Source organism: Poecilia latipinna, unplaced genomic scaffold (genome assembly GCF_001443285.1).
Source record: "Poecilia latipinna isolate Pla-1442-1.1 unplaced genomic scaffold, P_latipinna-1.0 Scaffold1088, whole genome shotgun sequence".
Taxonomy (NCBI): Eukaryota; Metazoa; Chordata; class Actinopteri; order Cyprinodontiformes; family Poeciliidae; genus Poecilia; species Poecilia latipinna.
Genome location: NW_015113704.1, coordinates 31,863 through 53,658, shown reverse-complemented (window position 1 = coordinate 53,658; position 21,796 = coordinate 31,863). Strand labels below are relative to the sequence as shown.

The window sequence follows — 21,796 nt, the reverse complement described above, 5'->3', positions numbered from 1 at the left end:
CTGCAATCCCTATGGGGGGGGGGCGAGAAGACCTTGTGTAAAAAAAAAAAAAAAAAAAAAAAAACATGAACGCTGTATGTGCTGGGTTTTTACCTTAGAATGGCCAACTCTCTGTTATTCCTTTGTCAATTTGATACAGTAGAGGCTTCCACACTTCCCATATCTGTGTCCTCTGTCACTTTTATCAGCAGTTAAAACTGTTTAATCCGTTGTTAACATGTCGTAACCTGTTTTTCCGAGCCGCCTTTAAACTCAACATGAGCGCTACGACGCTGGCGCTGGGTTTACACCTGTGCAGCTGTGAAGGAGACCTGCTGCTGAAGCTAGCAGGTGTGTTAGAATCATGGCAACAAACCAGCAAAACGCAAAGAACTTTTCACAGTTTTTCCCCCAAACTAACAGACTGTTGAGTAACAGGTAATGTTAGCTAAAGGATGACTAGCTAGCTAATATCAATACAGCACCTTAAGCTTGTTAACAAGTAGCTTGTAGGCTACTGGTGTTGTCTATGTTCAGCTACGATTCATTTTGCCCCCAAAAAAGTTGATTCCCCCCCTTGTTCGTCTGGAGCCGGGGCAGAGTATAACTGGGAGTCTCTAAGAATCCACCCCTCACCCCCTTCGCTCACACACATCGTTCAACCAGACAGCTATTTGTAATCCGTAGGGGGGGCCCAGAAATAGTTTGGATACCACTGGTTTATATGCTCAGTTTTCATCTGAAAGTTGGGGGTGAAATCCACTGAATAAGTAGCGAACAACTAGTTTATATAAAGTTTGATTCTCATTCAGTTTTTGGTGTCTGTGTAACATATGTTGTGTGTATTTGGTTGATGTGACCTGATACCCTCTGTTTTTTCCACTTGAAACATGCTCCAGCATGATTTTATCCACTGGTCTGGAAAATAAGAGAGTCAAAACGTTCATTATGTATACACACATAGTCACACGCAGATACAAGCATAATATGTGCAGCGAGGCTGAAGGGAGGCAGAAACCCACATTTCTTACCTTCGCACACGCACACACACACACACACACACACAGAGACGGTGATCGCCTAGAAAAGGAGCCAAAAGCCCACTGATGCTAACCGTCTCTTCTAAGCGTAAAGCTCTCCTCTTTCCCTCAGACGAACATATTCGCACACATGCACATGTATGGCAAAACCCAGTGGTCGAGTTAATTGCATTAGACAACCTTAAGATGCAGACCCTTCTGCGTCTCACACACCGATACCTCTGACCGAGAGGGGAAGCGGAGAGAAACAACACAGAGAGGACAAAACAGGATGAGAAAAATCATCAGAACCACATATGAACTAGAGAGCATGTTGCGTCAGGATGAAAAGGAGTGATTATGCAAATTGGTTAATGTCAAGCGACACGCTCAAGATAATAGCAAACTTTGTTTATTCAGAGTTTGATTGAAAAAAAAAAAGATCCAACCAGATTATCACCTGTGGAGACAAGATCTGCTATCTCTTTGAGAGTAAACTATGATACAAGTAGAGGTGTGTAAAACACTGCTTCTGTTTCCATGAAAACAAGCTGAACTTTGTCTCTGGTGAAAGAGAGAAAGTGGGACACAACTTGTATATTTTAAATTTTTAATATATGTTGTTTCAAACACAAGTACAGTACAAATATGTAAATATTTTATCATATTTACCACAATTTTCTTGATGTTCAGATATTGAAAAAAAGAAGCAAAAACACAAAGTATTTTTAACACAGTACATTAATGACATTCATCCATACTCAGGTTTTGATTTATTCTTAAACTCGGGTAATATGCAACAACAGTTTGACCAACACATTTGGTCAAACTGTTACTAAGCCCCGACATTATAAAATGACAGCGATAATCTGTGATAGAATTCAGCTCCAGTACAGAAACGATGTCAGAAACAACCAATCAGAGACAGGAGGAGGGTCTTGGTGCTGTCAACCCTGCTTGTGTCTGCGCTACCCAGGGCTTCCCCTTTCAATGCTACTGCTTCTGCCTGATAGCAGAGCGTGTCATAAACGCTAACGCTAGTTATGGACTGGCAAGTTGGTTTCTTCGCCATTACCTACAATCACCTGTTGGCGATTTATTATTTGAGAATTCTTCTGTGCAACATCACTGAATTTTCTTTTTGTTGAGCATATCTAAAATATTTGAAAGAAAATGCAGCTTGGAAAGCTAAAAAAACCAAGGCTCAATGCTAACTGATATGCTTTCGGCTGGCGTTTGCAAAGCAGCCAATCCAGGAGCCCTGTTTATTTTCCTCTGAGCTGATTGGCTGAAGAAACCTGTAGATATTGGCTTCCATGGTAGTGCTCAGATGCTTTCTACTGTGAAAGGTGTATTTGATGTCTGAAGTATTAAAATGGACAATTATGAGCATTCTGAGTGGGATCTTAAGTATGTTAAGGCTTTTAGATATCCACCTGCCTAAACCCCCACAAATGCAGGGGTCCACTATATAGAGTTATATTGCCACCGTGCAGAGCTTTCTTAAATCTAAGGGATGTTGGCACATCAAATGGAAACAGAAGACATCAAAAGCTAAAGTGATACTCCTTCAGCTAACCTCAGGGGAAAACAATGCCGTATGGGCTTTTTTACTGAGCGTCTTTTGGCATACACAGCAGAGATGGGGCCATGTCTAATAAATTGCCTCAATTATACTTAAATTCTACCCAAAGTCCACTTTGAGCAATCATTCTTACCTTAACTGTGGAAAGTGTTCTACTCAGTCATTAACTAAAATGCATAAGGCAAATGGTCCTATATTAAATCCATAAAAGTCTTCTAAACAGTCATTATTCATTTTCTTTTTCCTCTTCTGAGATCCATTATCCGCTGCATAGAAACAATCTATTACAAAGCAGAGGAAACTGTGGTACACTGAAAGGCCTTTTTCCTAATTTTTCCGAACTAATAGCACTAAGGTAGAGCAGGTTTAATGGCTCCATTATTGTATTCCAAATGGCCATTACAACCTCCTTTTCCTTTTCTTTTTTTTAAATCCATCATCTTCTAGTCTTAGTCTCTCCATCGTATTTCCCATTTATTATAGTTTGCAGATTCTAACTTTTATGGTTTGCTTTCTATTTTTTTATGATTAGATTTGATGGACGTCATTAGTCATTTGCTCAAAATGAAAATAAGAGCTGCTTTTGTTTTTCATTAAATATTTTCTGAGACTCCGATAAAAAAACCCCACAAACAAACCTGCTCCAACCCTTGAATGTCCAGTATCTTGTGAAAGTATCCAGTGCAGTTCTGTATGCTCCACGTTCAGCAAAACTTACAAAAGTAGAGCTAACCATTTGTTAGCACTACCTTATGCTGTCTGTTGTTAGCGTACTAAATTGCTTACTAAGTGAGCATGCTAGTAGCGCAATTCGTCGGCAGTTTTTATTTGATGATAAAGTGATTGGAAGAGCTGGTTAACCTTTGACCTTTGCTAAACAATTATCAGGATTTTTAAAGGGGCAGTATTATGTATTTTACAGGCTCATAATGCCATTTTATAGCACAGTCAAGTAACTGCTACCTTCAGTTGTTATAAAAAACAGCTGTATATAACAAAAACATAAATTAACAGAAATTTGACTATATAATTTTGAAAATGGGTCGCTGTCTCTTTAAGAAGCTCCTGCTCTTGAAACGCCGCCTTCAGGAAGTCATCACAACATGGCTCCTCTATTAACCCTTCAATAATGTTTTTGCCAGCGTTTCACTGAGGAGCAGCTCCTATAATCACAAAACACTATAGTTTTGTATTCATAAAAATTTTATTTTACATCTGGGTTTCAAATATTTTCTATGTTGTTTCGGTTTGTCACATAAAATCCTACTCATAAATACATTTTTCAGAGGGTTTGAATACTTTGGAAAGGCTTTGTTTTTGTTGTTTTAGTGTTTAAATTCATATAATCTATCAATATTCCTCCTCCACATCTCAAACTGCAGGCCTTTCTTTCTTCCTTTCTTTCTTTCTTTCTTTCTTTCTTTCTTTCTTTCTTTCTTTCGTTCTTTCGTTCTTTCTTCCTTGTTCTTGAGGCGTCTGATTTCACTGACTCATTATTTTTTTTCTTTTTAATCTCAATAATTAGAAGTCACTGAGTTAATAATTCAATCATCAGATTACTGAAGCATTCCCTTACCTTTTTAATTTCCTCTCAGGGGGGATTGCTCAGTGTTTTTATTTGGCTCTAAATGAAATCACAGCACGTTTCTGCTGGCAATCAATAAGAAGCTGCAGCGGAGCAACCGAACGACGCAGGCTTTGCACAACAGCAGCAGAAATCAGGCTGAAGAGGGAAAGGAGGGTTGAGCCAAAATAGTAAGAGAAGGTGCTGGGAGACAAAAAAAAAAAAAAAAAAGACAAAAATGAATCCTGATGGGAAAAATATTAGATAATGGAGAAAACATGGCAGCTAAATTTATTATAAAGTATGCCAGAGTAACCTTTCAGTGACCTGAATATCTTAACAATTGCATTTCATCAGACTGGAGTGCTTCGTCTCCCTGTAACCGGGGAAAGAGGACAAGGCGTGAGGTTGTTTCTCACTGTTTAGCGGTTCTGGAGGTTTTCCTCTGTGCTTGAACCTCCGTGTGTTTTCCGTCTGCTTTAGTTGTGTGAACACACATTCACACAACTAACACTCCAGACTGAGGCCAGATTGAGGCCTCAGTCCATCCCTTTGCTTTGATTTTTACTTTTTCTTCCATTGCCTGTTTGATTCACTGTTTTCAAATGATCCTCTGTTTTAGACAAACTCCTGGTGTTTGTTACTTTTCTTTTACTTTGATTGTTTCAACATGGAATATTTTTCAAATGTCAAGTAAAAAGATTGTTTGGTTTGTTTGAATGAAAAGTTGTTGAGACGACATTAATGAAGGTTTAGACATGTCACCGGTCCTTCCTGTGAGTCTCTGGGGACTTTATGATTTGTGATTTGATTCCTATGAAGACCAACATGTGAAGTGGCTCGGTCCTATTTGCTTTGGCCTGTGGAGAAGATGCAAGGTTGCATCTTGGGTAATGAAGGGTGAAAATGAGCCCACCTCATTAAGCCGTTTAACAAAGAGGTGAAACTAAACGATGCCCAACTTAGAATTGCCATGTGACTGTTGTTTGAGGATGCTGGCTAATTTGAAAAGTTTGTCAGGGTCCTAATTATCATTTCATAAAGTTACAGCTACAGACAATCTTCTGCCAATTTTAACAGCGGACAGACCATCAGAGAGACGGATGGTTTGTATTCCTTAAACATTTCGTATCATACCAAAATTGCCATTACCAGCTTGGATAATACCAGCCGATGGATGTTTCGTATGACAAGAACATAAAAAAAAACTTAGTATTCGTGTTCCTCTTATTAGTAATCTACCATACCAACACCAGAACTTATTTTGAACATTAAATTAATGATTTGGAGGGAAAAGCTTTTTACAGCAGAGCGCAGATGATTTCCACATAGATTTTTTCCTCTGTCTGTAACCGTAACTCGTTATCTCGAGAAAAACATTGGGAAATTATCTTATCTCAATAAATCTATCGGGAAATTAACCCATTATCTTGATAAAACCGTTGAGAAAAGGTAAGATAATCATCTTATCTAAAAAAACTATTGTTTTTTCGTGATGGTGAAAGACGTTATCTCATTATCTTGAGAAAACGATCACTATTTTGTGATGATGACATAAATATCACCTATCGCTTTTAACATTTGTTCCATCCGCAAAATTTGTTACTTTTAGATTTTGATTGGTTTTTCAAACTATTGTCCAATGTTCTGAAATTAAGAAGCAATACATAAGAATTGCCATCAGGATTTTAAACCTGCATTAACTAATTTTCCGTTTTGTTTGACTGATCCCAGCAACTTGACAGTCAGTCGTTCTTTAGTTGAAGGACAACAATGACAACCTGCCCCCAGAGGAAACAAGCTCAACTTTGCATCAAAAGAATCAAACTTCTTTAGTTTGGCAAAGACTGGAAAGCTGTAAAAGCACCTAAAAGGTTCCTATTCCATCTCTAGATCCAGAAGACAATATGTGAATTCTACATATCTCCTTCAGCACATCGACAAGCATAACGATCTTGTTGAAGAACATGCACCGGTTCCATGATGTTTGTGCCAGGTACAACCAGGTATTGAGGTTTTCTGACCACTTCATGCCTCTGTGGGTCGCAGAGGATTGTTGCCATGGAGGAGCAGCAGGATATTACACAGGTGATCCCCACTTTTGGCTCATGAACATTTAATCGGCTTTAGAGGAACACCAAGAGATGTCTTCTGGGGGCCATGCGGTTACGGTAGTAAATAGGCAGTGAACATTTTTCTCAAACTGCATCAGAATGAACTCCTATTCTTTTGGGAGACATTCTAAACTTCCTTGCATTGTTTTCGTCCTTTGAGTAGCCCACTCCGTGCAAAGTAAAATGAAAGCAGAGAGAAAAAGAGAGAGAGAAGAGCGCCAAGAGACGAGAAGAGAGAGAGTGAGTGAAGAAGAGATGAAAAGCGACACAGGTCATTACACTGGACTTAATGAAGCCTGTTTGCCTTGATAACCACCCATTTCATTAACTACTGCTACACATCGCCCTGTTTGCTCATGACACGCGCTCAGACACCACCCTTCGTCTGCTCCCTGCCCACCGTCTGGATTCGTGGAATGAGACATTAGTTTCGACCAGAATGTGATTAATGAGACGCTAATTAATTCCTCTTAGTTTGACTCATTGCTTTTCAAATTCTTCTTTCCCCTCCTCCAACTGGACCCTCATGGGGTGTGTGTTTTACTTGACGACAACATAAAACTAAATATTAGTCGCATAATTTATTTTTTTTTTTATCCCGTGTTAAATTAAATGTCAACACTAGTGTTTGGCTATTGTGGGTATATTGATTACAGTTTTGTAGTTCAATGGACTAGCTATAGAATGCCTTACAAAAATATTGTGTTGCACTATTTTAATAAAAATGTTTTTTTTTTTTTTTTAAATGTCAAAACAACTCTGATTGGACATACTCACCAAATGATCATTTCTGGTCTCCCAGGATGCCAAATCCATGTGGACGCACAACCACAATGACAAAAACTTGAGGATGCACCTAAAATCGTCTTCGTGTGAAAGAGACTTTAGTCTGAAACCATCAACGTTGTGTTTCTATTCCAATGCTGAGACGTTGTCTTCAAAGTGTCACATTCCTGGTTTTTTGTCCTCTTTGAAAAATCCAATGCATCCACTCAACCAAGTGGATGCATTGGATTCTGCTTAAATCACTTAATATGGAGACATTCTGTTCTCAAATTTTACTTCAGAGTTTGAAAATCATTGTCACTCTTGTCGCGGTTACAAACTTGCAGCATTTTCCGCCTTTGTTTTTTAGCTGAGTCGGAGCGTTTCGCTCCCCGTTGCAAACACCACTGTGCTGCGTCAAATCAGTCATGAAGAAGCAGACCAGACATTTACTGGACAATTTCACAGATTGTTGTCATGATTTACCATCAGCAGCTGTAGACTGTGAAATGGCTCTAACGACTTTGCTTGTGGCCTGATTTTGTGTTTTTCACACCGCTCGCACATCAAGTGTGATTCGCTTGATGCACGCACGACTCCAACCATGTTGTTGTTTTAATAAAACTGCCATTGCCTTTTCTCTCTGTCTGCTTTCCCTCTCTCATCATCTGTCTTTCTGTTCCTATCTGCCTTTTCGCTTCTTCGGAGCATGTTGTTTAGCAGGCTGTTGCATGACTCATGGCACGTTGATACAATGAGAGCACCATTTCTTTTTTACCAGGATGAGGACCCTCATAGTATCAGTCATTAAACCAGGCAGAGACACATAGACATTCTGCCTCTTCTTCTCCTCTTACGCCGCTGCCCTCCCTTTTCCTTCATTGCTTTTTGCTTCCTCACCAGTCTAGACAGAGATAGATTTAGATGAACAGCAGATACACAGTGTGGGATGTACTTTAGCCAAGAGAATGGAGTGCTGTTGAAGGTGGATTCAATGACACGAGTTTATCACAAAACAATCCAAAGACACAGAGCAGGTAATGAGTATTGAGCCAGATTGGAAAACCGGTGAGGATACGTTGATTTTTCAAAGCTTTTGCCTTGATTTCCTGTTGATATCCAGTTAGCAATATTTTACATTAAAGGCTAATAGTAGTTTTTATCATAAGGTACTTGCATAGATATATATAAAGTAAGGTACTTACATAGATATACATTGCATACATCCATATAAGTACCTTACTTTATGTACTTTACATGAGGTTCTTTTATGGAGATATGCAACATAGGGTACTTAAGTTAAAAACTTAATAGAAATTACTAACAAAGATAAATATCTCGTTAGAAAAGGCAAACGGAACAATCCACCACATAGACATTTCTGAATGCTTTCTCTCAGTTTTTATGAGAAATATGGTACATGCTACTTCTGCAACCTCTACCACACATCTGATGGAATTACACTTTGCAAGGCCTGGTTGACTAAAACCAGTAGATGGAAACATGCCTGTTTCTCAATTTCTTTTGTTCTTCTTTAATTTTTGCGACATTTAAAAAATTCATCCAAACTTTGCATGACAGTTGGATGGGAACTAGACTGGTAAAAACCAACCCTCCTGTACTACGCTTTGCTTTGTAGTTCTTCCATAAATGGCACTAAGTGCTTTTAAAAATAGATTAGATTATGTCACAAAATTTCCAGATGTTTGATGGAAAATTAAAGATAAAGAGTGACTTAGTTTTCCAGGATCCTATTTGGTCCAAAGATACAATCACATCAAATAAAGAGAGACTTTACCAGAAGACGATGAAACACATGGCTTTAGATCTGAACAACGGGATATCCAGTCCAAGTGACTAAAGTCATAACAAAAATGAAATTCTGGGTGTGTGCGCACTTTGAAGATACACTTTGAAGATACACACTAAAATGTCTGAATCCAAACATCCAACTGTGGCCATCGAAGAGCTTTATGTGCTTTCTTCACTCCCTTTCATCCTTTTATTGGCCACTCAAGCTGTTCCAGCTCCAGATGACACTGAACTGTGTCCTATTACTGTCCTGTAAATTGAACTACCACAAATCCTTCCTTCTGCCTGCCACTGTAATTAAATCTGTAAATTTGAAGCGGCTTGTAAAAGTTGTGGCGGATATCCGGTAACACTGTTTTCTTTTTCTATTATTATTACTCCCACTCTATTCGTCATACTTTATGCTGTTGCTACCTAATGGCATTCTGGGTGTGTGGAGAATTTCAAGGTCAGTGACGGCTAAACGAACGGAAATTTGTTGGAAATGTGGGTGTCACGGCACGCTGCAGTGCTTGTTTGTTTGGGTAATCAAAAGCACATACGAATAAAAATATATGTATTTTAATTTACTCCGTCGTGTGGATCACATGCACTTCTCCTACACACAAAAAAGATTACATTTCATCACCGTCGTTTGGGCACCGCGAGATGATGCGAACTGAACTGGAGCCAGTGTCTGTCGCGTCAGGAACGTATTTGTCACGTATTGATCCGCAGCTCTCGGGTCAAGGGAGAAACACTAATAGGAGCAAAACAAGAACAAAGCAGACACACACGGGTTCACGGGGAAATATATAAATAAGCTTGTTCGCATGTTGTTTTCTATCACCGTCCCAGACTCAGGCAGTGAGAACCGCTGACATCTATTCAATAAGCTGTCAGCGCAATCAACACGAATATGTTTGAGCCTTGATGAACAATGCGACAAACGCAGCGGGGACAAAAGAGGGCTGTTTACCTGACAAAGGAACAGAATTATTTGTTTGTCTCCCATCAAAAGACATAAAGTGCTGTGTGCATTCAAAGCTTTTTTTTTTCCCTCAGGCGTTTTTTTTTTTTTTTTTTTTGCATTGTTCAAGTGTCATTGTTTCGTCTCTTTATGGTGTTTATGAAATATCACATCATTTCCCGTTCGTGTTAGTTCGTCTGACAAGGATCGGAAACGATAATTGTAGCGTGTTAATTTAATATGAAGCTGGCAGTGGTTTTAAATGGGTCACCATAAGGTCATCCATTATCCTTTTTTTATTTTTTACCACTGTGTGTGGAGTCTGCTCATTGTCATCTGAGAAATGTTAACACTAATATGAGATCTCAAAGGGAGTAATACAAGCCAACAACTGGATCCACACAAAACACTAATAAATACTTAAAGTAGACGCCACTGGGAAAAAAAAAAAAAAAAAAAATGGGTAGTGAAGCCAAATTAAATTTAAACCATCAAGAGACTAATTCCATCATCGCAAAGTAATCTCATTATTTCAGCTGGGGTGAAAATGTTAGGTTTCCGAATTTAGAATTTGATCTTGTCCCTAAATGCTTTTATAAACCCTTGTGCTCTGGAAGGCCACCGAAGCCATCTGCATGTGATTAAAGGGCAGCTAGCTCTGTTTAAACAGGGATACTCGCATCTTTATCAACTTTTGGAGGACTGATGCAAGGACTTTTTAATTTGTTTTTTGAAAACATTCACATTTAAATGAGACATCTACAGGGTTTTGCTTTAGACGTCAGTTTCTCGTATCGAAAGTAGGAACGTACTGGTCAACTTTTTTCACTTTCGATCCCGATACTGATATCTGAGATTTAGCATCGTCCGATACGATCCGATAGAGAGAAACTGAATTGACTTACAATGTTTCTTTTTTAAAACGCAGACATAAATGTGCAGAATTACACATTTATTTGCTAATTATGCACCAATACAGAACACTTGAATACACCAGTGGCTTCGCAAACTCAGTCAAACATGTAAAAATACCTTGAATTTGTTCAGTCACTGCAATTACAGTTAATGTAAAACATGCAAAAAAAAAATAAACTGCAATAAATCTTTCAAAAATTGTTCAGAAAATTTAGATATAATGAAAGACAAATAAATAAAGCACCCAGAGCAAACGCATAGAAATAAACTGAGTAGATCTACCCTTATGGATCGGACATATTGACACCGATATCTGATCAAGAATTCTTTTCAATATTGGGATTAATACAGATATTAATATCTGATTGGTGCATCTCCAGGAGGAACTTTTTCAAAACGTCTGATCCTGAGTGTCTGCTTGCTCTACGTGATTAGATGCTACTTTTTTTGTTCTAAGATAATACCATCACATAGTAAAATAAGAAAAAGTTGAGCATGTAGGAATTGGTTGCTCGGTGTTGTAGGTCAGACCATCTGAAACGGATCTCTTGTAAAATTGCTCTATTTTCTACGTTTAACATACGTGGCTGCTTGTTGCTGCATCCTGAAATCTGGTTAACCACCAGTTTGTAACCTTTTCATTTCAACCTTTCACAAAGCCAGTGGTTAAGGTAAAAAAAAAAAAGAAAAGAAAAGAAAAGGGAAAAAAAAGAGTTGCTGGGATACTTTTATTTCAAAAAGAGTGACATAAAATCACAGTTTGCCTAATTCTGGACAAAACGTTATGGCAAAAATAAAAAATGGCAAAACTAAATGCTATGTCCTTTACAAACTAGGGGAAAATTATAGGCTTCGTGCTCTGTGAAAAGGCCAAGAAAAACTATTTTTTATTTTCCACTTTCAAGTGGCAAAACAGGGTTATAACCATTTATGGAACTGAACATGAAATGTAAAACCGTTTTGGTTCTTAGTTAAACATGTTGTCACATCCTACCTTTTAAAAAACAACAAACGTTAGTTCAAAACTCAAACAAGCCGATATGAAAAACTAATTGCCCCTTTTAAAATATGACTTGAACACAATGGATCACATTGTGTGGAAACCTGAGTTCAAATTTGCCAGCCACACGTTTCTGCCAGAGATGCAGAGAATCACGAAATCCAACTTAAATAAAACCCATTAAAAAGCTTAAAGTTGGGGAAAAAAAGATCTTGAAATCTCTTTGTCAACAATGTGGGAATAGAATCAGTACACATTTATTTTCATAATGACTTTATTCTCAAAATATTATGACTGTATTCTTACATTATTATATTATTATGACTTTATGCTGTTTATACTATGACTTTATTCTCGTAATATCATCAATTTATTTTCTTAGTATGGCCTTAATACTCTGTCATAATCTTTGTCACAAAGTCAGTTTATTAAAACATTTCACTGTAACAAAAAAGTGAAAAACATTTATAATATTGTGACTTTTTACACGTAATTTGAAAACTTTATTCTTGTAATTTAACGTTTATGTTTTTCTTAGTACGAGTCTATAACTGTAATATTTGTCAGAAAGTCAAGTATTTACGTAAAACATCAAAGTTTGACAAAAAAGAAGAAAAATGCAAAAACCAGAAGAAATCTATAAGAGAAAACACTTTTCCACAGCCCTGCATGGATTAGAAAGTATTTCTCCTTCTGCTGAAGTAAATGATACAGTTTAAAGCATCTAACAGTTTCACGCAGCAGAGAAAGCCATTTGTTCAGATGTCAGCGATAACATAAATGTGTGTGTGTACAAGCAGCACACGCTGTTTTCTACCCGCTGGCCACACATCTAATAGAGCAAACAAGCAGATTTATGCCTTAATTACGCTCATCAGACACTTCACAAAACAAGCTCATGAAACTCTGAATGATGGATCTCAGACAACGGCGCTGGAAGTAATTGCATTCAAATACCCTCGCGCAAATAATAAGTCACGCGGTGGCATTTCAGAGAACTGGCCTTTGTTTGAATACATAAAGTGTCATGTGTGTTTTAAGAGTGTGTTAAATCTGGGGTAGTAGCATATTGCATTAATAAGTGTCAGAGTAAAGAGCTAGCCTCGCCTCTGGCCTGTTTTTAGCATTCACTTCGAATGAGAAAACAGCCTGCAAAGGTTACTGTCAGTCAGCAAAATTCATTCCTGTTATATTAAGCAGCTTTAATGAGTTTTTCTTTGCATGTGAGGTGGCAGGGTGTCACTTTTGCTTTTTATCTGTTTAAACTTTGTCTTATTGCGTTGGCACAGCCCCAAGAATAGTAGCTATAAATTAATAACTTAGCAAACACTGATGCGTTGTACTTTAACCTTAGAGTGTGATCTAAAGCTGGGCCGTCGTACAGTTCAGTTCTTATTCAGATGCTTATTGGATTTGTGATGAGTAAATCTACAGATCATAACTCTGTGCTCTGCCAGATTCTGACAGGAAGTCAAATTTGTTTAATCTGGAACTTTCCAAAATCAGGATTTAAAACGGTTCTTGCAGACAGAGCATTGGTCGACTGCCTAACTTTACAATTGCCTTTGTGAGTTATTCTCCAATCCATGCAAAAACCATTCGTTTCACACGGATGTAAATGTCTTGATGTGCAAAAGGAAAATGGGTTGTAAAAGGAGCTCAGTTTAATCGTCCAGCCCATAAAAACAGTTGTTTGGTTTGTGCTCTGCTGTGAGGAATGACTTATCAATGCAACATTGAAGCATTTCACTCAGTTCAAAACAGCACAACTTCTGCCTCACAAAATGGCTGTAAAATGAGATTTTTTTATTAAAGGAACTAAGCTTGGGAATAAATAAAAGCATAAATGGTTTTGTAATGCAACTTTCCAAGGCTCTGATACTGAGCCTATACAACTGTTGTTAGTAAAACGAGGATTTTTTTTATGTGCCAAACTCCACCACCCAACTAAATAAAGGAAATCAAATATGAAAAAAATATTAAAAAGATTTTTGTCAGATCTCTTCACTCTCTGAGATTTCTGTCTTCCAGTTAGAGTGTGCTCCTTTGTAGCATGTGATTTACAAAACAGAATTATTTGGTTACTGACACAACAAACTCCATCATATTCGTGTTTTGAGAGGAGCAACTTGATTGGCGTTTCTGTCACAAATGTTGGTCCATATTCCACAAATATCAAAAAGGAAACTGAAATTTGCAGCTGCAGTTTCCCTTAAATAAGAAATGAAATTAAAATCTTGTGTGAAAAATTTGTTCACACAAGTCATTAACAATCATGGCAGTGACGGTGTAAATACTTACATTAGATATAGTCAGAATTCAGACGTGGCGCTAGCGCTCATCATCTATCAGCCAATCAGAGGAGACGTCGCCGTCTTATTCAGGTGTTGGCGCAACAAGCCCCGCCTACTTGGGAGTGACTGCCTATGCAAGGGGTTGGGGAAATTGTAGTAGATGGTTTTACTGAAGAGCTGTGGATTCAACACGATTGAATGAAATACTTTTTATAAACTGTGATGCTGTGAGAGCTCTGGAGGAGCCAGCTGCACGTTGTCTGAAAAAAAAAAACAAACAAACCATCCATTACTTCCTGCCGTCTTCCTCTTCGGTTTCCGCCAGTAGTAACATCTGGTTGTTGTTCACATGAATCATGTGATTCGAACAAATGTTTCCATTGCAGTTTTGCAGAATCAACTATTTTGATACAGACAAAAAAAAAAAAAAAAACGCCTCATCCTTTTGCAAAAACTTATCAAAATTGGCCTGTGTCCATTAAACAAATTGTGTCATTTGTATTATTTTTTCAACTTACACAGTTTCATGGCTAATGAAAATGCATCTAGTGTCTGACCTCACAAATGTACTTTATTTCTCAAAGTTCCAACACACTCTTAAACTCTGATTGCTTTCAACCCCGAAATGACACATTTAAATGAAATAAAACTGGCCATATATTCTAGACTGCTGACCTCTCCAAAGGTCGCTGGAGATCGGCTGTAAGGAGAACGGGTAATGACAACGAATGGATGGTTTACAAATATGCTAATTTCAAATCAATAAAACCCCCAAAACCTTTACTGTTTTAAAGCCAAGTTGCTGTAGTAAAGCAAAGTTGTTGGCAGTTCACCAGCGACTGAACAGCGTTGAGACAGCGGGAGCGTTGGTGTTGTAGATGAACTTGTCTCTCGCTCTAAGTCATGCCAGACTGTAATCTTTTGTAACTCCACTTAATCCCTCAAGCTAAAGCTACAGAAAGATGAATCAGATGAAACTAAAAGGTTACATTAAAAAACTGTGCCACATGAAAACCACTGTGGTTTATTTGTTCAGAATAATAATGAAGTGGCAGTATAGAAATGTTGTATTTTTGTAGGATTTGCTTCTCTGCCAGTAGAGTAAATATTAACTGTCTGATTCTGTTTTCTCTTCCTCTCTTCATTTTTTTGCCCTTTTTCACTCATGACTCATTCCTTTCCATCACCCCTCGTTTTCGTCCATCAACTTCCAGCAACATTACCATCTTACCCTCGTTTTCTTCCTCCAGTGTTTCCTCCACCTTTTTTTCCACTTTCCCTCCCCTCTTTTTGCATAATCTTTTTTCTGCTGTACTCATTTCCTCTTCCTCCTTTTTGCTCCCGCCTCTTCCTTCCTTCTCATCCATCTCTTGCTGAGAGGCTGCGTCAGGGCAGATAAATGTTGGACAGATGTTATGTAGAAGCTTAGCCCTGGGTGGCATAACTAAATAAGAGTGTGTATCTGATTCTAAATAAGAGGAGGGGGGAACTGCCTCAGGTTGCTCCCTATACATACCCCCTGCCAGCCATGTGGGGGACTTGTGTGTGTGTGTGTGTGTGTGTGTGTGTGTGTGTGTGTGTGTGTGTGTGTGTGTGAGTGTGTCATTTAGAGAATGTTTTATAATACTCATTACAATACAATAAAGAAAATAAATTAAAAAAAAGATTCTATGAAATTCTGCCAAACATCCGTGTAAAACTTCATGATGGTGTTATGACTAGGCGTGTCCCAATTCAGCTCTTTCACTTCTGATATGATACCAATATCACAGTTTTAGATATCAATATCAGTATGAATCATACATGCTTGTTTTGTAGTGTGTAATGTTAGAAAAGGCTTAATAAATGATGTTACAAATAGGTCAGTCATAGTAACAAATTTTGCCAGACGATAAATTGTCCCAGACGTTTTTGTGATAAATGATAATGTTGTTATTTTGAGACTGTTTTCAAGTAACATAGTAGTAACAACACAATAATACAAGAACAAATTCTCAAAGAGAAATAAACTTTAAATTCTAATGAACATTTAACCCTGGAACTGGAAGACGATTTAGATATTAAAATAAATAAAAAACAGAAACGATAAATAAAATGAAATATCTAGTCTCTGTGTCAAAGTTAGCCTTTACAAAAAGGCCTAGTTGAGACCAAAGCACCAGACTGAAGACTTTTGTTATCCAGTTTTTGGTAGAAAGAAAGAAAAGAGAAACGATAAATCATGCAAATGGAAATTGTAGAGCTCATTTTAATTCATCATGTGATTAACTGATTTAAGAAACAATGGTCAACTAGAATGGGGTTGAGAAGAACTGACCAATGGGTCCGCATACGGGATGCTAATGCTGCCGGATAGAAATCCTGGACCGGACTAAATGCTGGAGCAGAGTGCTTTTATCAGAGATTCTATCGGGGTTTTTGATATTGGACTGTTTTCAATATCGTATCGGGACAGCCCTAATTACAGTAATTAAATTTTGCACATTTTATCTGTATTGTACCTCTTTCTCATAACTCACATTCACAAACAAGCAATGACAGCTACTTGTGCTTTTCTGACGGCGCTAGTCTCTGTGTTCAGGTCATTTCTGTTCATCAGTCAGCAATACATATGTGAATGCTGCTGGGAGGAAATGTTTATGCAACCAGGCGAAAATGGTTCCATAAACATTTTCAAGTGCCTGCCTGACTTCACTGACTGGGAAGATTGACTGAGTTGCTGAATTGCTGCATCATTGACCAACTGTTTGTTGACATGCTGACAAAGAGGCTGAGTAATTGTTAAAGTGCTCTGGAAAAGCTGCCATAAAAAGAGCTCAGTTTGACTGAAGTGTTTTTGTCGGTTTCTAGTTATGTTCATGCAGTGTTAGGCTGCAGTTCTTGCAGAGGTGTACAGATATACACTCCTTGATTATATTGGCTATTACTGTTTTTGAAAAGCCTTTCTGTTTCTCCTTAATGGTCTGACATTTGCTGAAAGTGTTTTTGAGATGAGCAGCAGAGTTGAATAAGGACGTTTTCACACCTGATAGTCCTGTAGACCCGATTCAATTGTGAACCAAAATTTCAACATTTGTTGCATTTTCATGTGGTGCGGTTTGCTGTGTCAAATAAAACAAAACCTGTTCACCCACTCGCCTGTGGTGGCGCTGCACCAGGAACCACTGGAGGAAACAAAATGAAAACCTCTGAAGAAGACATTGAACGCCACTTCCTTCTGTACGAAATGTAAACAAAAATGGAGTGTGATTTTAGTGGATCTCTCTTTTGTTGTTTGGAGAAGACCACAAGCTGACTTTAAAAGAAACATTGTTACAAAGCACCGATGCAGTGAAATTTAAATGTCCTCATCTTTATGATGGATGACACCAGCTACAAATGATCTCAGAATGCCTGGAGAGTCTGAAGCTGTGGTCCAACAGAACCAGCACACACTACTCAGCAAACATTTACTTTTATAATCAAACATGGAGAACCAACTGTTTAGCTTTATAGTGTTTTAGTTTATTACTTCTATAAATTGTGGAGTACTTATTACTTTGCACCAACATTTACCTTTAAACGTTTAATATTGGAGTAGGACCTAGAGGAGAAACTCCTGTTAGTTTACTTAACAACCCAGAACAAGAATCAGACATGGAGGACCAACATTTAGCTTTATGCTTCTCTAATCCAGAACAAACTTAAGATCCAGAGAAACCCCTATTAGTATATAAACTATGGACTACTTACTCTTATTAAATATAGGGAACAATATAAAATTTTGTTAAAAAATGTTTTACCCTTACCTCTTTGTCTTTCTTTTGGCTTTGTTGCTTTGTTTGTATTTCCTTCTAATTCATGTAAAGCACTCTGAACTGTCGTGGTGCTGAAGATTTACTATATAAATAAAATTACTTTTTCTCATGCTGTCCCTCTCTAGCTTTGGAACTTCACCCTTTTTTTAATTTTTTTTAATTTTTTTTTAATCGTCCACAACCATACGAGTCAATTTTTGGAGTTGTGCAGAACTCCGTCTTTATAGGACAGGCTAGTCAAAAAGCCAGAAATACCAATGGAGTGTTTCCCTGCTGAACCCTTGACAGTGTTTTTTTTTCCTTTTTTCTTTCTGTTGTGTTTTTTGTTTTTTTTACCGCCGTCTCCTCATCTACTGTCATGCAGAAAAATGAGCTGTTGTGTTTGTGAAAGTGAGTGACAGCAGGCGGAGAGCAGCCAGACGGCAGCTGAGCTCTGATTCACCGAGATCAACAAACTCTTTCTCTGCTGCTGTTCCCCTCTGACAGGGAGGGAGTGACAGGCCTGACTGACTGACTTGACCATTTAACTTTCTTCCTTTATCTCTGTTTTTAAAACCATCCTTTCTTTGAGCCAGCGTTGGCCTTCTCGCCTCGGGTCCACACCGCTAGCGGTGTTAAATAATGACAGAAGCGGGCTTGGGGGCAATCACATTTCATTTCGTAGCACTAATTTCCCAATGCACCCAAACTATTAAAAAAGAAAATCTATTAATTTAGTCACATCCACGCGCAGACACTTCACATGGGAGCGTCCTCAACCGCAGATACAACAAAAGGCGGTTTTATGAGAGAAAACAAAAACAGAAAGACACAACAAGTGTTTTGCTTTCATAAACACTCAGGCGCTCATCAAGGCACAATCATCCCCCGTGCAGATGAAAGTGCAAAAAAACATGCAGACTTGCACGCATGCAAATCGTGTTAATTGGCAGGGTGGTTGAGGCCATTATGAGTTAATTACTTTCTTTAACCTGATTCAGTCACTACTAAAGACAGAATTAACCACAGAGAACCTCTTGTGTGTGTGTGTGCGTGCATGTGTGTGTGTGTGAGTTTTTAAATCGGAGAGCGAAATCTGCGAGGGTCTCGAGTGTATGTGGATTTTCCCTCGACACGGTAGCGTTGACCCCTATTAAAGTGTATTAATAGCCTAGCTAAATGTTCAGACCGTGGATGTAAGAGCTTGCAGCAAAGATAATATGCTATTAGTAGTAAGTGTGTGTGTAGTGTGTGTGTGTGTATTTGTACAGACAGGGTCATCTGGGGTTGCTTGGGGCAGAAATGGAGATTTTCTTCTCACAAACCTGCTGATCTTGGTATTTTCCATATTACCTACATTGTATTGCTGATGAATAGAAGAGCTGCTCCTCGTGATAATTAATGTTAATTCTGTTTCCTGTGAAGCATAAAGCGTCTCACTGCTACCTGCATATCACAGACTTTGCTAGACCGTACCTGAATGCATCATTCTTTGTGCTCTACACTTCTTGAACTCAGCAGCATTTTCCATTGAAAACAATATGGAAGCTGTCTGAAACGGCAAAAACGAGTCCGATTTGGTGACTTATCTCAAATGTCAGTGGCATTTTGTGATGATGAATGTGAAATTATAAAATACCCAAAGGTCTATAGCAATATGAGCACCTTTTTCTAATATTGAGTTCTGACCAGACACAACAACAACAAACAACGTCTTAAAGGATGCTGGATTCAAAGCTGCCGTAGTCTTAGCAGTGCGTACCGACGGCTCTGACTTTTGATGTTCGGTTGTATTTACAGTGACTTCTACCTCAGCTGCATCTAAACATAAAAGAGAACCACAAAATATATCCACTCAGACCTGCTAAGGATACATCAGCATGTTGTCACCTTCCTAAAATAATGGCATAAGTCTATTTTTTTTAAGTGATTTTGTAAAAACAAACAAACAAACCAAAAAAAAACACAAACTTTTCTTTCCAAAAGATTTTTAGGTCAAAAAAACAACAAAAAAAACACAAATCAATTTGAGTAAAAATTGACTTAGACCATTATTTGAGGAAGGTGCAATATACCTGGACAGGTCTACTTGCAGGACATATTTGACTGTTATGCCTTGCTCCTTGAGATGATAAACTTATGGAAAATAGTGGAAAGATGTTAATGGCAAAGAAAATATGGCTTTGTTGTTATCACATATTGTCACCATAATACTCAACATATTGTGTTGAACTGTTTTGTGGATGATGGAGGCGACGGCTGTAAGAGTTTGTCCTGGAAACGCTTGCAGCAGTCACTTCATCCATCTGACCACCGGCTTCCACACTCCACTGCTCACAGACTTAAAACTGACCTCGACTCTGAAAGGATCCCATTGTACTGATGAGGAGATGCTTCCCAGATATCATGCAGTACTTTAGGTTAAATATTTATGGGGGGTTTCCTTGATATGTAGCTGGGTAGCCCACTGAAATTCAGTGTTATCCTGGTTTCAGCTCTGACACCAAATGCTTAATACATTTTAGATTTGAGAACATGTATAACATGTAGTGAAAACTTCACTTTAGTGTGTAAAATATGATTTATCCTAAAGCTTAATGAGATGTATGCATACAATGTAGTTATAAATTAATATTTGATCAATAATTCATATTCACAAATATAAAAACTGGGTTCTTGAATGTTGAAAAAGCTATCAGAAAACACCAAGGTGTTTTAAAAAGACCATTTAAACCCAAAGCAAAGTATATCTGTAAAACTAACTCATTCACTTTGTCCGAATCATGTATTTCATTGTTTTCTTGCGAGCTGAACATCTTCAGGTTCCCAATGGTAGCAATAAAGACACACTGCTGCCAGGTGATCCCTCAGCTCCCTTTTACTCCTAATCTGCAATATGTTCAGATTGGCATGTCTGCTAATATTTGATCCCTTTGGGGCAACCGAAAGAGATTCACACACACGAACACACACGGACCTGCAATATGCTCCGTTTGGCAGACTGCCTCATAAACGGTGCTGTTTGAACTTGTTCACTTGTTCACAAAGACATTTGAGTTACGAGGCTTAAGACGGGACTCAGTGCTATTCATTCATAAAATAGGTTGGTGAGCTACATCATTGCTTTTTGTCACTGCGTTTATTTCAGTTGTGAATATTATTCACAAAATTAATTCATTCAGACAGAACCGCTTGACACACACACATTGGCAATCAGCCGTGTGTGAGAGCCGGACTGACTGAGGGAGACAGGTGAAGTGTGCCATATGTTGACTATGTTGAAAAGGTCAGTCCTCTTGTGGCCTCATTATAACATCCAGGTTTCCTGTTTGTCTGTTGCAGGTTGCAAAGCCACACTTCATCCACTTACTCAGCTTTTTAGTCTTTTTTTGTTGTTGTTGTCATTTTGATTGTTTTAGAGAATTGTCACCTCTGTTTCCAAAGGTAAAAATAGATGCGTTGTGATGTTCAGAGAAGCTGTAGTCTTTCAAAGTGTGTTTGTGTGTGTTGGACTAAAGCTCCCAAGGTTTACTGCTGCTGCCTAGTCAGCATGTCTGTCTTCATATTCTTTAGTTTGGAAAGACAGTAAACTTTTATGTGGAGCCCCAATAGGTTCTGTGTAAAAGTTACTTGCTGTATTTGATTCACATTTTCAAAAAAAAGCTGAATGAATAGAAGAGGTGTAAAACCTTAAACATAACCAGACCAAACTATATCAAAACATTTTAATGTCATTCCTTCACGCATATACAGTATATAAAAACCCACAGACATGGAATATGTTAAGTGTTACTGAACTTTGTCCCTCAAATAGACTAGCTAGTGAAGAATAACAATTGTTCATTTGGTATTATTCTCAACCAGATTGTGGATGAGTTTGGCTCAGTTACACTAGCGCCAGGTTTGGCCTCTGAATAAAGATGAGCACTGGTCAGGAGCCATTGGACCAAAAAAAAAAAAAAAAATCTTTGTCACTGTGCCACTTGTGTATCAGGCCATGGCAAAGTTTTGCCTACCCAACCAG

The 21,796-nt window shown here is 38.2% G+C and overlaps 1 protein-coding gene across 1 annotated transcript in view; it reads left to right on the top strand.

The window, feature by feature from the left end:
• LOC106959508 (X-linked interleukin-1 receptor accessory protein-like 2) overlaps positions 1-21,796 on the top strand; it is a 73,592-nt gene that overhangs the window by 34,066 nt on the left and 17,730 nt on the right. The gene's annotated exons all lie outside the window — the stretch shown is intronic.